Raw genomic sequence first — 15,320 nt, 5'->3', positions numbered from 1 at the left:
CAAGGAACTGTAACAGGCCATAGGAACGTTACACTCAGCACACTAGGGCGACACTTACGCCAATCCAAGAACGGGACATGGATCTCTACATCAGCACCGACGTCAGCCAGAGCAACAAGGAAGAGTAGTAGTCGATCGTTGCGAACACCTGTCATCATTTTCATAATTGTTTTTACATTAATAGTTCTGGATATGCTCAAGACATTGCATTATAAACACATATTCAATCTGGGATATTTCGTTAGAGTGTGCGTTGGTTGTTCAAATACACCTGTGTATGGATAAATATTGTAACAGTCGTACATCACATATAGCAGTTATTGATGATTAGCTTTTTCGTACGGAGATTATTCTAGGGTAATAATGCATTGAAAAATGCGTTCAGAAGTTCCGTGGCAACTTGAAAATGTAAATGTTAAAGAAGCAATATTATCCTATTTTGCGGATGAGATATACACACAGACACAGTGGGTGCTCTGCGTTCTTTCTGATTTGTAATAAGTCTCATTAAACCAAAGTATGCATATCCATTACACAACGTGTACCTGAATCACAAGCAGAGGTGTACACGTGAAAGTACTGCATCACTGATCTGTATGAGCAAATGAAACTATATCGGCCCCTGGAGACTCCATGTAGCACAAGTTCATATTGCGAATGTAGGATCCAGACACTCTTCTTCGCTGCACGACAAACATACACATGTCAGGTAAATTCCACCCTACTTAACAACATGTATCGACGTCTTGAGCCACTTGTTGGCATGCAAAACTAATTTATAATTGCATGTATGAAAAATTACAATATCGTAAAGGGATTCGTTACCAAAATTCGTAAAATGCTAAAGAGTATCGCTGCCAAACCAAATTGAAGAGAGAAAAAACACCCCACTCACGACGGTACCCTGCTATGATGGATGAGCATGTTCTGTAGGAGAATGAATCAAAACCTTGAGTTCACCTGACAAGTTCACATACAAACGTATGACGAAAGACTCACTACGTTTAAACAAAGTTTCAGGTGTACGTGCCACAGTTTGAATAGTTATGAGTTGACAAACAAAACTTAAATGACATATAAATAGCGCCTACAAAACAGTCCAAGAAGAATTCTGCTGCTGACCAAGACCAAGACAAAGATTCTGCAGTTGAAATTGCACAATTGCTCTGCGGTAAAATTATTTTCCCTTAACACAAACTCATTTTCTTTAAAAATGTTGATCATTTGCATTTAGACATTTCAAGACATAAATGTGTGTAGAGAGTGCAAATACATATGCGCCATTTAGTGTCATTGATATTCATGTAAGGTTACATGTAAACATTACAATTTATCTCGTCAATACCACAAGAACCTTTGAAAGTGAGAATTATTCATCATATGAATTAGGATTCATATTGTGTATTTTGAATCGCTTATTAAATTTGTGGCATGATTTGAGTACACAATTTGTTTGAAAAGCTTGAAATAATGAAAATGTGTGTATTGATTGATTAAAAAAATGAAATTCCGCAAGTTTTCTGCAATTCTGCAGTAATTTACATCTTCTGCAGATCGTAGAGTCGCAGAATTAGTCTGGCACTGACAAAGGTAAAGCATTCAATGTGATTTATCAGGCACATGACTTCTGGCTTTCATAGTTATTGTAAAAATCAACATTTATCCCAGAGTGATAAGATTCATTATTGACACACTGTTCCAGATATATGTGAAAGAGGTCCGAGTTGACTGGCTGTGAACCTGTCCTGAACCACATAGCATTAAAAGTTAAACTTAGTGCCAATCCAGTTTCTTTTAATCAGTGCATGCTACAACTGTGCTGTTCAAAAGCAAATTATTCAATGTGATCAATTTCGCAGTTGCCTGTTGTACTGTTAAATGTATAATATTGTACACATTTATCGCAGTGTTTCATCATGGTATGGGTCTACCGTAGGCATGCATACCGTGACATCTTGGTATAACGTTGATATGTTGTGCAGTGTGAAGGTCACGATATGACGTTATTGTCGGCAACGCACTTGCACCACGTGCACAGTATACCATTACACGTGAGGCGGTGAGCGAGCCCAGCGTTTGCAGCTTTATATCGCAGACCGATAAGTCGGTGTCTCTAGGACTGGAATAAAGTCTCAAACGGTGTAATCTTCAACTCAGCCAGATACAAAATGCATCAAATGCAACTCTCTCACGCTCAGTATTACCCATGGAATCCGTGTGATAGTGTGAGACGCACTACACCATGACTGAACAAGGACAAGCTATCATATATGAACAACTTCTTTACAATTCAGGCGAAGTTTCAGTGTAGATTGTAATACTTTATATTGCTTGATAACACCCTTACATCTTCTAAATACCAATTGAAGAAGTTACGCCGTGACTTTGCTGAACGGGAATTTTGAAATACATGCTCTTTCAGTTACGTGTAACAGAATATCTCACTTGTCCTATTCCTACAGGAATGTATAAAGGTTAATGGCATGTTAATATATCAGGTGAATAACTTCAGTTGTACAGTGCAGTTCGAATTTTAAAACATAACATTAACACCTGAAAAGTTTGCATGTTTGACATTATATTCAATCGCTTTGCTTTACAAAAAAAGTAATTGTGTACTTATTGTTTACCCCTTAATTATCACCAAACGGCATTAAACCGAGCTCACTCACTCACTTATTTCAGATTTCAAACTCATATCGAGTTTCGAGGGGCGGAAAAGCTCTGAGCCTGATACGAAGGTACGAATGGTACACCTTTAACACTTTACAAGTAGCAAGTACAATAAGTTTAATGCTTTTTGAACCAAATACACAATCAACAACTGTTAATGGCCATGGTAAAAAATAGCTACCGCCCTGTTATCAAGTATCTCCAAATGAAAGGGCTAACATTGCAGCCATCCTTCGTACGATGGTTGATAACTACATGGAAGATCAAACTTTATTCCAAATTGATTGTATAGATTTGATATATAAGTATTGAAAATATTCTATTAAAGACACGGACAGGGATACATGTTACTAGCAAAAGGACTTTGATGCACCCGAATCTAAGACATAAGTATTTAAAAGATTTCGTGACTGAACAATTAAGTATTTTTGTCGTTACTGTTGCAATGTTACTATTTAAATGAACCTGCAGCAAACGTAGCAGTCCTGAGACAACGATATAATCAAGTTTTCTGGTTCTTGTTTCGTACGTCGAATCACATCTGTCATGTCAGGGGGAAAACTTTGCACAATAGACGAGAACACACGTGCTAAGTCTAATTTAACTTGTTTTTATCGTCTCGTGTGTGAGAAAATGACAGGCCATAATCATATACATTCTCAAAGCCCTGCTCCTAAATCGGATGTTAGCACCACAAGTATTCTTATCTGTATAAAACAGGCGATATCAGTCGTTCATACTTTATCATAAAAGCACTTTTCTCTGACTTCTCACACTAATGTCGACGTCTTTCCTGAAACGTGTTTATAAAGACGTCAAAATAAGGTGAGATATCGTTGTATACGTTCCTTGTGTTAAAACGATGTATATAAGATCACATTTATAGTGGATTGTGAAATCATGATCAAACCTATTTGTTCACATTTCATACAGTGCACCGTTGAAATCCCATGAAGATAGTTCCACCGTTTAATCTTTATTGTACATATCATTCTCCCTGCAGACTGTCCGTGATAACGACCCCGTGGGGATTCCGGGTTAGAACAGTTCCCCTGCAACCTAGGCTGGTCTCATCTAGACCGCAGTCATAGAACTGGAATTATTGATGAGCTCGGCGATAAACAACAAGCGAACAAACAAATTGTTTGTAAACCTCGTAGACGAATCCTCATGCACACTGTGACTTTTGGCAGACAGCTTTCTTTGTAATGACGTAGCACAGCGGGGGATACAAAAAACGTGCACAACATCATCGCATGATTGGGTTGCTCCCCGATATTACAGGATTGTCGCAAAAACCGTCTCTTGATGCTCAGCTGGGTATAGTGTCATACTGCTCCGACCGTATGAGTCAGCTTCTCCCAGGAAAAAAACACAAATTTGCAAGTCTCAAGGCACGGAACAGGCCTCCGATCTATAGCTGTCACTATTGGTGATCGGAGCGCTGCGCAATATTCACCCACGACAAATGATGAAAGACAATGTTTCATGCACCGAAACAGGTAACTGTTGCTGACGACATCTATGTTTGAGATTACGTGCTTGTGTTGTAGTTGTAAAAAGCAAAATGTTACTGCTAATGTTACGAATTTACAATGACACATCCATAATTCCATCATACATATTTGATAAGTATGAAAAGAATATAAAAAGTTACACAATCTTAAGGCGTTTTTCGCACCACGTTTCGTTCTTTTATCTTACTTAACGATACTTTGTCAAACACGTGCTATCAATCCTTTCCATTGATGAAACAAGAATTCTTGTCTCCTTGATTCTTTTTCAGACATTTTGAATGTACATATATCCTCATTTTGTGAATAAGGAAAACAATAAAATACAAGCACGGTAGAGCCACAAAGGTATTCAGAAAGGAAAGGGGTGGAGTCCGCTTCACAATGGACCAATCAGGAATCGTGTAGATATACGGTTCTCCCTTATCATTGGTCCCGCCAAGTATGTGATAAACGACACTGAAAACTGTGTAAATGACGCCATAGATAATTGGGTAGATCACGTGATACACACGCGATGGCATGGCGGTAATGAGGAGGTTGGACAAGGCGTAGATGGAGTTCATACCGTGGAGGATGAATGTGAATAGTGTCAGACTCTTATCTGAAAATATGAGTACATATTAAAGCTCAGTGTGAGAGGCAAGATATAGAGGATGAATATCACTTTCACTTGTATATCATTGTACTCCACTGTGAGAAAAAATATAATCCTGTATACTATTTTAAGGATCCAAATATTGTGAAATTCCGACAATTCTTAAACAATCTAGATAAATTAATAATGCAAAACTAGCCATGTATATATTCCACGCACTGTCATAATCGAACCAAATTTGTAAATAGTAAATTAGTTTAAATTGTGTGCAAAACCCCTGTTATATGTACTATAGGCCCTCTTAAGTGCTTGAATAAAGATTGGCTGATTGATAGTTTGGTAAACCTTCTATATAGCAAACTACTCGCAGCGTAATACACAAGTTTAAATCTGGTTACCAGGTTTTATGACAAATCCACTCTGTTCAGTACAGGGTACATGGGGCAAAGTGCATATTTCATCGACAATAGCATACTACACTATGTACTCATTGTTGAAAAGAAAGATCCAGTAGATGGCGTTGATGTGTAAACTCCCTTTAGTGACGACACTGTTGAGGAGCCATGACACCTTCATGTACCAGGATAGTTGTGACGTGAAACCTGAAAACCATATGAATCTCACATAATGTACATGTATTAGGACGAAACAACATCAATATATTACGACTAAGAATGACGTCGGTATTGAGTGAGTGAGTGAGTGAGTTTGATTTTACGCCGCTTTTAGCAATATTCCAGCAATATCACGGCGGTGGACACCAGACATGGGCTTCACATACTGTAGCTATGTTGGGAATCAAACCGGGTCTTCGGCGTGACGAGCAAACGCTTTCACCACTTGCCTACCCGACAGCCCGATGATTGTATTGAGTTCGTGGTTTGCAAAATCTGTGTCCAGGGTTGGGCTTGACACATGGTGGGACCTTGCATTCAGTACCTGATGATGTTTATAAGTATCTGACACATAAGCAACAAGATGCAAGAGTTATTATAAGGCATGTTCCTGTATTTGAAGAAAAGTTCTTTGACATTTTCTTTATAAACTAAATATATATTGCTTAAGTATGCCACCATTAGTATGTTGGTATGAGAATGCAGTAAGCATTTCGATGTTGCATCAGCATTGGATAACGGCTTCCATGTTATATATAGCATCCACTTTAGCAGGGAAAATGCACGTTACCGTTTATAATGTCCTGTCTGTTGATCCTGACGAACACCACGATGACTGCGTCCAGGACAGTACTGATGGTCAGCAGGAGGTAGGTCCAGTTTGTGATGTAGATGAACTACACAGCGCCACCTAGCGGTGATGACGTCACTTTGGTCGAAAACACCATGCCAATGACCAGCCATGATGAACGAAACAGAGCCCAGAATATCCTCCAGGAGAGGTAGAGACGAGGGTAGCCCCACTGAAACGGGAGCAGACTAATCGGACTAGTCCATACATTAAAGAATATTGAACAGGATTCTAATGAGACTCATGAGACCATTTCGATTTCAGAAAATCACCAAATGTAAGGTACAACTGTATAACCTGTGTGATAATGTTCACAGTATCCCGAACACTAGTAAAGTTTCAATACAAATCGTCTCATTATTCAAACATATCATATCATAAACGTAATCGCTCGTCAACATCCTCCTGCAATATATATTATTGCAGTACATTTACAATGGTGATACCTGTCGCGCAGAGTATGCTCTGGTACTGGCTGTACACGAGTAGTTGATCACAAACACCTCATTAAGCATGTTGTATCCGTCTGAATCATCAGCTGATCAATGAAAATTGAAAACTTACCAGAGATGTGACAAATCTTTGAGGGTCATTGTGGTTTATCCAAAATTGGAAATGCGGAATTCGTTTATGACGCTCATGATGCTGATGTATGTTAACGTCTTTTGTACTTATGTATTGATGAGTAGAAGAGACAAAAATTGAAACTGCCTGCGAATGCTCTCCTCTTCAAATATCTTTTAAGTGATATTAATAAGACGTGCACCCCAACACCATGTCAACAGAACAATGATGAAACATTTCAGCAGTTTCTACCCACTTAAGTTAAGTCAGAAACAGAAGCACCCTACATTCACCGATATATTTCCACAACGAATTGCGGACTGGTCCTGTTTTCATTCATGAGCAGTGGAAGTAACATAAACATAGCTTTCATCCAACTGGCGCGGGAGTTAGTGTGCAGGCAGAGGGCGCTCAGAACTCAGAAGTGTGGAGGGGACTGTGTCGTACTTGCAGCGGGCAACAACAGATTGGCTGTGTGCATGTGGTTGAAACAGAGCAACTGTAAACACAAGATGATGCAACAGGCGTGTGGCCATGAGAGAGAGAGAGAGAGAGAGAGAGAGGAGAGAGAGAGAGAGAGTGAGAGAGAGAGAGAGAGGAGAGAGAGATAGAGAGTGAGAGAGAGAGAGAGAGAGAGATACGCGGGCTGTGGGTATTGGAAAGGGTAATTAAGCTTTTGCAGATATACGTGTAACCTAGGCCTCAAGCTGTCGAGTACCTGATAAAGTTAGATATTATTTTGGTGACGGCGTGACGAAGGATGTAGATATGAGAAAGAGTGAGACGGAGGGTGTGGGTATGAGTGAGACGGAGGGTGTGGGTATGAGAGAGGGTAAGACGGAGGGTGTGGGTATGGGGGAAGGCGTGGTGGAGGGTGTGGGTATGAGAGGGGGTGAGACGGAGGGTGTGAGTATGAGAGAGGGTGAGAAGGGGGATGTGGTTTGAGAGAGAGCGTGACGGAGGATGTAGATATGAGAGATCCTATATGATTTAATAAACGAAGCTGAGTTTGTAAGCTGATAATTCTTTCACCGTACTTTACCAACTTTAGCTAACTTCCAACCTGCCAAGTGTCTCAAATTAAATAGATGGTACTTGTTGTTACTCTGTCTGGCCTTCGACATTAAGGGGGTGAAACTAAGGACTGGTCGGGTCGAAATCAGTATACTGTGTCTGAGTTGGGTATTCATGTTAAACTGCGGCATTGTATCTCAGTGAGCTAGCACTATAAATCGGCATCAGTCCGGACTAGTACAAGCAGCCACACACACACACGTGCATGCACGTCGCAATATAAGTGTAATAATCTTGGACGCAACGTTAAACCCCATTTCACCTCACCTACTGTGTGGCAGGTGCTTTACCAAACTATCTGATATTCCAAGTAAAAACAATGCATTCTCATTCCCTATTGGTGTTTGATGTTAGTGTCCTGAATAAGTAGTGCCTTGAATAAACTGCCACTGTCTTAGTCATTAACAAGTGTCGAGAGATTGTTGTAAACAACCCGTTGCCAGTGCCACTAGACAGACAGAACTGGTTTACTTTCGTTTGTCCCTGTCCGGTCCATAACCCCGACAACCCCGGCTCCACTCGATTACATACAGTATTTCCACATGCACGTATTTACACAATCATCCACTCGTGGAGTATTCTATAGACACATGGGTCACCTTCCAGCCCTATCTGTCTACAGTGGGCAATGTGTTTCCGGTCTGCACAATGTGGACTCAGGTAACGTTTATAACATGCTCTTTGTAGTTTGGGTTACGACGGGAAAGGCGCAGTTTCCTCATGTGATGTTCTAGTGCGTAAACACATCTAACTGAAACGTGATGGTGGAGAGGTACACTGGGTGACAGCCACAAGATCATTTGAGTGTTACCCTGACAGACATTTGAGTGTTACCCCGACAGACATTTGGGTGTTACCCTGACAGACAGTAAAATGGTTGTCCAGAAAGTACGTTTAACATACACAGTTAGTTAAGAAGTATTTACATCATAGTGCGTACATGATTCAGTATAGAGGGACATGTGACAGGGAACGACGGCATGATCCAATATAGAGGGACATGTGACAGGGTACGACTGCATGATCCAATATGTAGGGACATGTGACAGGGTACGACTGCATGATCCAGTATGTAGGGACATGTGACAGGGTACGACTGCATGATCCAATATGGAGGGACATGTGACAGGGAACGACTGCATGATCCAATATAGAGGGACATGTGACAGGGTACGACTGCATGATTCAATATAGAGGGACATGTGACAGGGTACGACTGCATGATCCAATATAGAGGGACATGTGACAGGGAACGACGGCATGATCCAATATAGAGGGACATGTGACAGGGTACGACTGCATGATTCAATATAGAGGGACATGTGACAGGGTACGACTGCATGATCCAATATAGAGGGACATGTGACAGGGAACGACTGCATGATCCAATATGTAGGGACATGTGACAGGGTACGACTGCATGATCCAGTATGTAGGGACATGTGACAGGGTACGACTGCATGATCCAATATGGAGGGACATGTGACAGGGAACGACTGCATGATCCAATATAGAGGGACATGTGACAGGGTACGACTGCATGATTCAATATAGAGGGACATGTGACAGGGTACGACTGCATGATCCAATATGGAGGGACATGTGACAGGGAACGACTGCATGATCCAGTATGGAGGGACATGTGACAGGGTACGACTGCATGATCCAATATGGAGGGACATGTGACAGGGAACGACTGCATGATCCAGTATGGAGGGACATGTGACAGGGTACGACTGCATGATCCAATATAGAGGGACATGTGACAGGGTACGACTGCATGATTCAATATAGAGGGACATGTGACAGGGAACGACTGCATGATCCAATATGGAGGGACATGTGACAGGGTACGACTGCATGATCCAATATGGAGGGACATGTGACAGGGAACGACTTCATGATCCAATATAGAGGGACATGTGACAGGGTACGACTGCATGATCCAATTTGGAGGGACTTGTGACAGGGAACGACTACATGATCCAATATAGAGGGACATGTGACAGGGAACGACTACATGATCCAATATAGAGGGACATGTGACAGGGAACGACTACATGATCCAATATAGAGGGACATGTGACAGGGTACGACTGCATGATCCAATATGGAGGGACTTGTGACAGGGAACGACTACATGATCCAATATGGAGGGACATGTGACAGGGAACGACTGCATGATCCAGTATGGAGGGACATGTGACAGGGTACGACTGCATGATCCAGTATGGAGGGACATGTGACAGGGTACGACGGCATGATCCAGTATGTAGGGACTTGTGACAGGGAACGACGGCATGATCCAGTATGTAGGGACTTGTGACAGGGAACGACGGCATGATCCAGTATGTAGGGACTTGTGACAGGGAACGACTGCATGATCCAGTATGTAGGGACTTGTGACAGGGAACGACGGCATGATCCAGTATGTAGAGACATGTGACAGGGTACGACTGCATGATCCAGTATGTAGGGACTTGTGACAGGGTACGACTGCATGATCCAATATAGAGGGACATGTGACAGGATACGACTGCATGATTCAATATGTAGGGACATGTAAGAGGGAACGACTAGATCCTGTTCCATGGCGTTAATTAACAGTCGCTCACATTAATTTTCACGTTTCGCTAAAAAAAACACTGGAAAACGTAGCTGAAAAAAATACAGTTTAAACTGAAAACGTTGGCGTTCGTTAAGTGGTTTTGCATTGTTGATGCGTATTCTGGAGTAATAAGTGTTAAGATCCACGCCCGGGAATTACAGGGGCTAACTAGAGTATCTAAGTGCCGTTGTACAAAACAAAACATTCTTAGCGATAATATGATCGTAAGCCGATGTTAAAGTATGGGAGTTACGATCACCCTGACAGGATCACGGCACCCTGGCTGCTCTTTGGCCGATGTAATCGTGTAACCTTTCACAACGGTAGTGTACTTGGCTACCTATACATAAGCTTACCTGCTAATACATATTATTGACGAAAGCATTACAATAGTATACATAATCTTTTGTATCTTTAAACAATTTCTGTAATGAACTTGTTGATAAGTAACATGATTGACTCTAGATTTACAAAGTTGCCCTCTTGTTAATAGTGTACATGCTTGATGCCCTTGAAGCAACATCATTGTCCGTCTGTCGGCGATGCGTTTCCCACATCTCCCACACACGAAGTCTACAATATATCCTATGCATCAGATGCATTTCTGCAACAGAAACTGATATATAGGGACAAGATGCGATAACTCAGAATAGCATGAACATATTTCACTTTGGTAAGGATATTTTGAAAATGAACTTGTTTGACATGGACATTCAAGATCAGATAGACCACATGTACAACTGCACTTTATATATCATTTACAATGATTTTAAGAAGGTATTATGAGAAGAAACAGCCAATATGCTTATATTACAATGCAAGTTGCCGAGACAAGACCTCCCAAGCGGTACAACACGTTGCGAAGGATAACGTTGTCACCGTCACTGCTACTGTTGTCAACGACATTTGAAAATGATAGTTTACCAACAATGGAGGACACATGGACATGCTACACGTGCTTCGTCTGGGAAAATTAACCATGGCCCCAAATCCTCAGAACAGCGTTCGTACCTAACATTGGAAACGTTGGTGGAAAAACGTTTCTGACGACATATTTAAATATTTGGATTTTTAGTTTAAGAGCTCAGCCACGAATTATTCCAAGTAACCGATAGAAGGTGCATCGGCATCCTACCACGGCATATTTACTGACGTCCTTATCATCCTAATTTGCAAGTTCACAGATACGCATACGTTGAGGGAGATTGTGCAGGTGGATTTCAGGCATCTCTGACGGGACTTAATTGCTTAGATATAAAACAAAGGCAGATTTCACACCGTGGTTGTAGTAGCAGCATGACGTGTAAATAGACAGGTACACTTGAAGCGAAAAAAGAAAGCTAAGACTTGTGTCATTATAATTTACTTCTAGCAAAACAGCACTGTTATTATGGTTCTAAATGTTGGTGGTGGACTGCAAAAAACAAATACATTTTTCCGTTACTATTAAGATAACATAACGTATAGTACAAAACATATTACAACAGTACTACTTTGAAGTTATATGAACATACACGTAAGGACAATGTGAATAAGTAATTGCCACTGTTTATGTTATTTCAGTCTAACTGCTGTATAATCATTCCTCTGTGAATGAAAGCTGTCAGAATGACCACGTTGTTGTCAAACTTGTTTATTCATTCGCCTACCGAAGGTGAAACCTGAAGTCAATTGAGCAGAATTAGTCCCCAGTACCCCATGCTTGTCTCCTGTGGGTATTTTAAAGCAAATAGGCCCACAGTCGCCCATTCTCTTTCTTCTCTACGTTATGATGACCGGGGCAACAACAAACATGTAGCTGTTCACCCTTTTACTGTGCACATTTCTGCTGCTTTGCAGTATTTGGGTATGTACAATTTATTTTGTGACCTTATTTGAGAGATGCAATGGGATTTGATTAATATAATTAATATGCTATCCATACGTACGTCGCTTGACAGTTTGAGAGGGCAATAACCGTCACGGTGCTGAACGGCTTGTAGTGTCCAGTGTCCGTTACATGGCGTGAGCTCTGTCAGATGAGCTATGCTTTCCAGCCCTCAATGCACTCGCGTCTGTCTATGGATGCTTTTTTGGTCGCGTAGTTTACCACAGAGCGACGAGCAGAGTTGTATCCCTGAGTCGTGCCAGGATCCGGGGATAGTTGTTCAAACTCGTTATGTATGTATCTCCAGAGGAAATGAAAGACGACAACGAGGGCATCACTGTTCCGGAACATTTAATACTCAACTAATATACAATACACGACAAATACACAATAAGCGAAATACCTGCCCTGATATCACAAACACAACGGTGGGCGCAGTCTCCAGATCAGACATACTCTTGGTATGCAGGCGTTTCATCCGAGCGGCACATCCTGCTCGTGGTCGTCCGTACACCAGAAGTCGGTATACCAGACTACCTGAATACATATATAGTACAGTACAGATTAAGATTAAACAAAAAAGTTGTTTGCCATAAAAGTGTCATTTATTCAGGGTCTTCCAACTTCTAAATGCCAACCAAAGACTAGTGACATATGTAGATAATGTCAGCCTGGGTCTCTGATTCTAAGACGTCAGTTAAACAGATTGTAAAGTATACTGGAAGGCTGGTCCTGTCATACATGAATGAGTGAGTAGTGAGTTTGGTTTTACGCCGCTTTTAGCAATATTCCAGCAATATCACGGCGGGGGACACCAGAAATGGGCTTCACACATTGTACCCATGTCGGGAATCGACCCGGGTCTTCGGTGTGACGAGCGAACGCTTTAACCACTAGGCTACCCGACCGCCCCATACATGAATGAAGATGCGTATGCTGACAGTGGTTTTACGCCACATTTAGCAATATTCCACCAATATCACGGCGGGGGACATGGGTCTCACACATTGCTCCCATGTGAAGAATAGAACCCGGGCCTTCGTCATGACGAGCGAACGCTTTAACCACCAACTACCCCTCCGCCCCTGTGAGAAAACAGAACAATCTCACATGTGAACCCCTAGGCATGTTATCATTTCAGCGTATGGGATTGCATTACAAGGATGTGAAGTGTTTAACACAGCGTGTCTGTTCAGCATATGTAGGCTCCAACAGGAAGGCATGTTTATGTCAGCTGGCTGCAGGAGATGGCGTGTAGAGACATTACTATAAATGTTCAGCTGAATCGTTTACACGTCTTATATAATGCGTATGAAGGCATGTATAATGTCTATGGCATGGGGTGTAACATACATAAGTTGTAACAAATCTCACAATTCTCAGCGGATCATTGAATTTCAAAGGGACTTGACATAACATTTTGCAGCGTCCACCGGACCATCACGCCTTAGATCCCATGTCATATGTCATGATGCTCTTGCACTTGCTGACGGATGAAAAAAATATCATTCACTTACCCTGTTATTCAACGATATTGCTTTTCTAATCACTCACTAGTCGACTGACATAAACATTAGCTTGCGATTTAAAAACACAAAAAAAATCACATTTACTCCAACAAATAAGAAAACATATTGTCAGGCATTTGACAATGTCTGACGAGAATTTCTTTGCCAGGCGAAAATGTTCCATGTGTAGTATGTCACACAATAGCAACGTTACATTGTGACGTTACTTCATAACTGTGACGCCTCAATGAAAGGTCTCCAGAGATACAATACTTTGATGGTAATTTCACATTGTTTTCGAAATGTGTTACGTGTTTAAAATGGTTAGGCGGCAAAGGCTTCAGTGCATCACTGAGATGTACTGCATCACTTAAGCCTTTCTCCCACATCAACCTGACACGTAATCTGAGTGAAAACTGTGTAAAGGAACTTACACACCCAATTGTGCCCTTTCATTTTGAAGATGGTTTGAAATTGAATTATTATTATTGCTGCAGAATGATATTGGTTAACAAAAGAAATAAAAGTGCAAACTGTATGAATGCCCAATTGTTGCTGGAAGTCACAACGATTGTATACACCTTGACACAAACTTAAACGCCGCCTGTCATTGAGGCCATGAGGTTTGAAAATCTGTGCGCTGAGAATAGAAACCAGAACATGAGCTATTTCCCGAAAGAGTATTTCTTTGTGGATACATATTGACAACAATCATGACATTTTAGACAGTGGTAGTCATAGGATTGGTGGACATTTCGTTGTGTGTAGTCTCAACAAAATTAGTACGTGACTTGAATGGAACTGCAGAGTATCGTAGACATTTTATAATGACGGTTAAGGACCAAACAGGACTTTTGTGTCTAGATTGTCAATAGTGTGAATAGCCGTTACGTGGTAGGATGACCGCCTCAACTGTCCTTCTGATGTCTGCCGGTGTGTATATATTCTGTTACCTTGGGCACCAAGATGTCTCTGAGTCATATTTGTTCCAGTGGGCTGGAGTCATGGCCATGACGGGCCAATGGATGATCGTGAAGGCGTTCTGCTGGAGGAACCAATGGTGTGGTTTCACGTTGACGTCCATGTAGACGGGTTTGGTAGCAAGAGGGTTGTTATCAAAATGTGGGACAACGCTCGGATCAAGCATTTGACGCCTGTTCCTGTCAGCCGTTAGATTCCCGTGCAGAGTGACCATGTCAAGCTTGCAGCCACGGGACAGGCAACCACACATAATGACTGATTCGTTACCAACGTGAACTGTGGGACAAATGTTCTTGGGCGTGTATGTCGGGTTTCCTTGCCACCAGACCCGAATATGCCCGTCTGTGACATGCGACAACAACCTGCTCCCATTCGAACAGTGGACCTCCCTTCATGTCCCAACACATCGTGCCAAACCGGAGGCATTTCTGAATGTCCACGCTGGGGTCACACAAGGCTGTCCAGACATTGGACGGCCCATTACTTAATTACTTTGTTGATGCTTTCGTGGCAATCTGCTTACAACTGAATGGAAGTAGCCAAGCTGTCGACAACAACTTTGAAGGACATTAAACATGCCCAGTATAGGCCACATTTCGCCATCAGAATTTCAAATTGGATTTAGCGTCGATTGACAGTGCACTTTTGCAAACCGCGAGTGGCATGTTGCACGTCTTTACGCTTCGGA

At 41.7% G+C, this 15,320-nt stretch overlaps 1 pseudogene; it reads right to left on the bottom strand.

Moving 5' to 3' along the window:
* Positions 1 to 4,377: 4,377 nt before the first annotated feature.
* On the bottom strand, positions 4,378 to 6,671 carry LOC139446288 (protein rolling stone-like; annotated as a pseudogene).
* Between the last annotated feature and the right edge of the window lie 8,649 nt (positions 6,672 to 15,320).

Source organism: Haliotis cracherodii, unplaced genomic scaffold (genome assembly GCF_022045235.1).
Source record: "Haliotis cracherodii isolate W230 unplaced genomic scaffold, xgHalCrac1.p SCAF_6, whole genome shotgun sequence".
Classification (NCBI taxonomy): domain Eukaryota; kingdom Metazoa; phylum Mollusca; class Gastropoda; order Lepetellida; family Haliotidae; genus Haliotis; species Haliotis cracherodii.
Note: the sequence above shows the minus strand (reverse complement) of the source record. Positions and strands in the feature narration are given on the sequence as shown.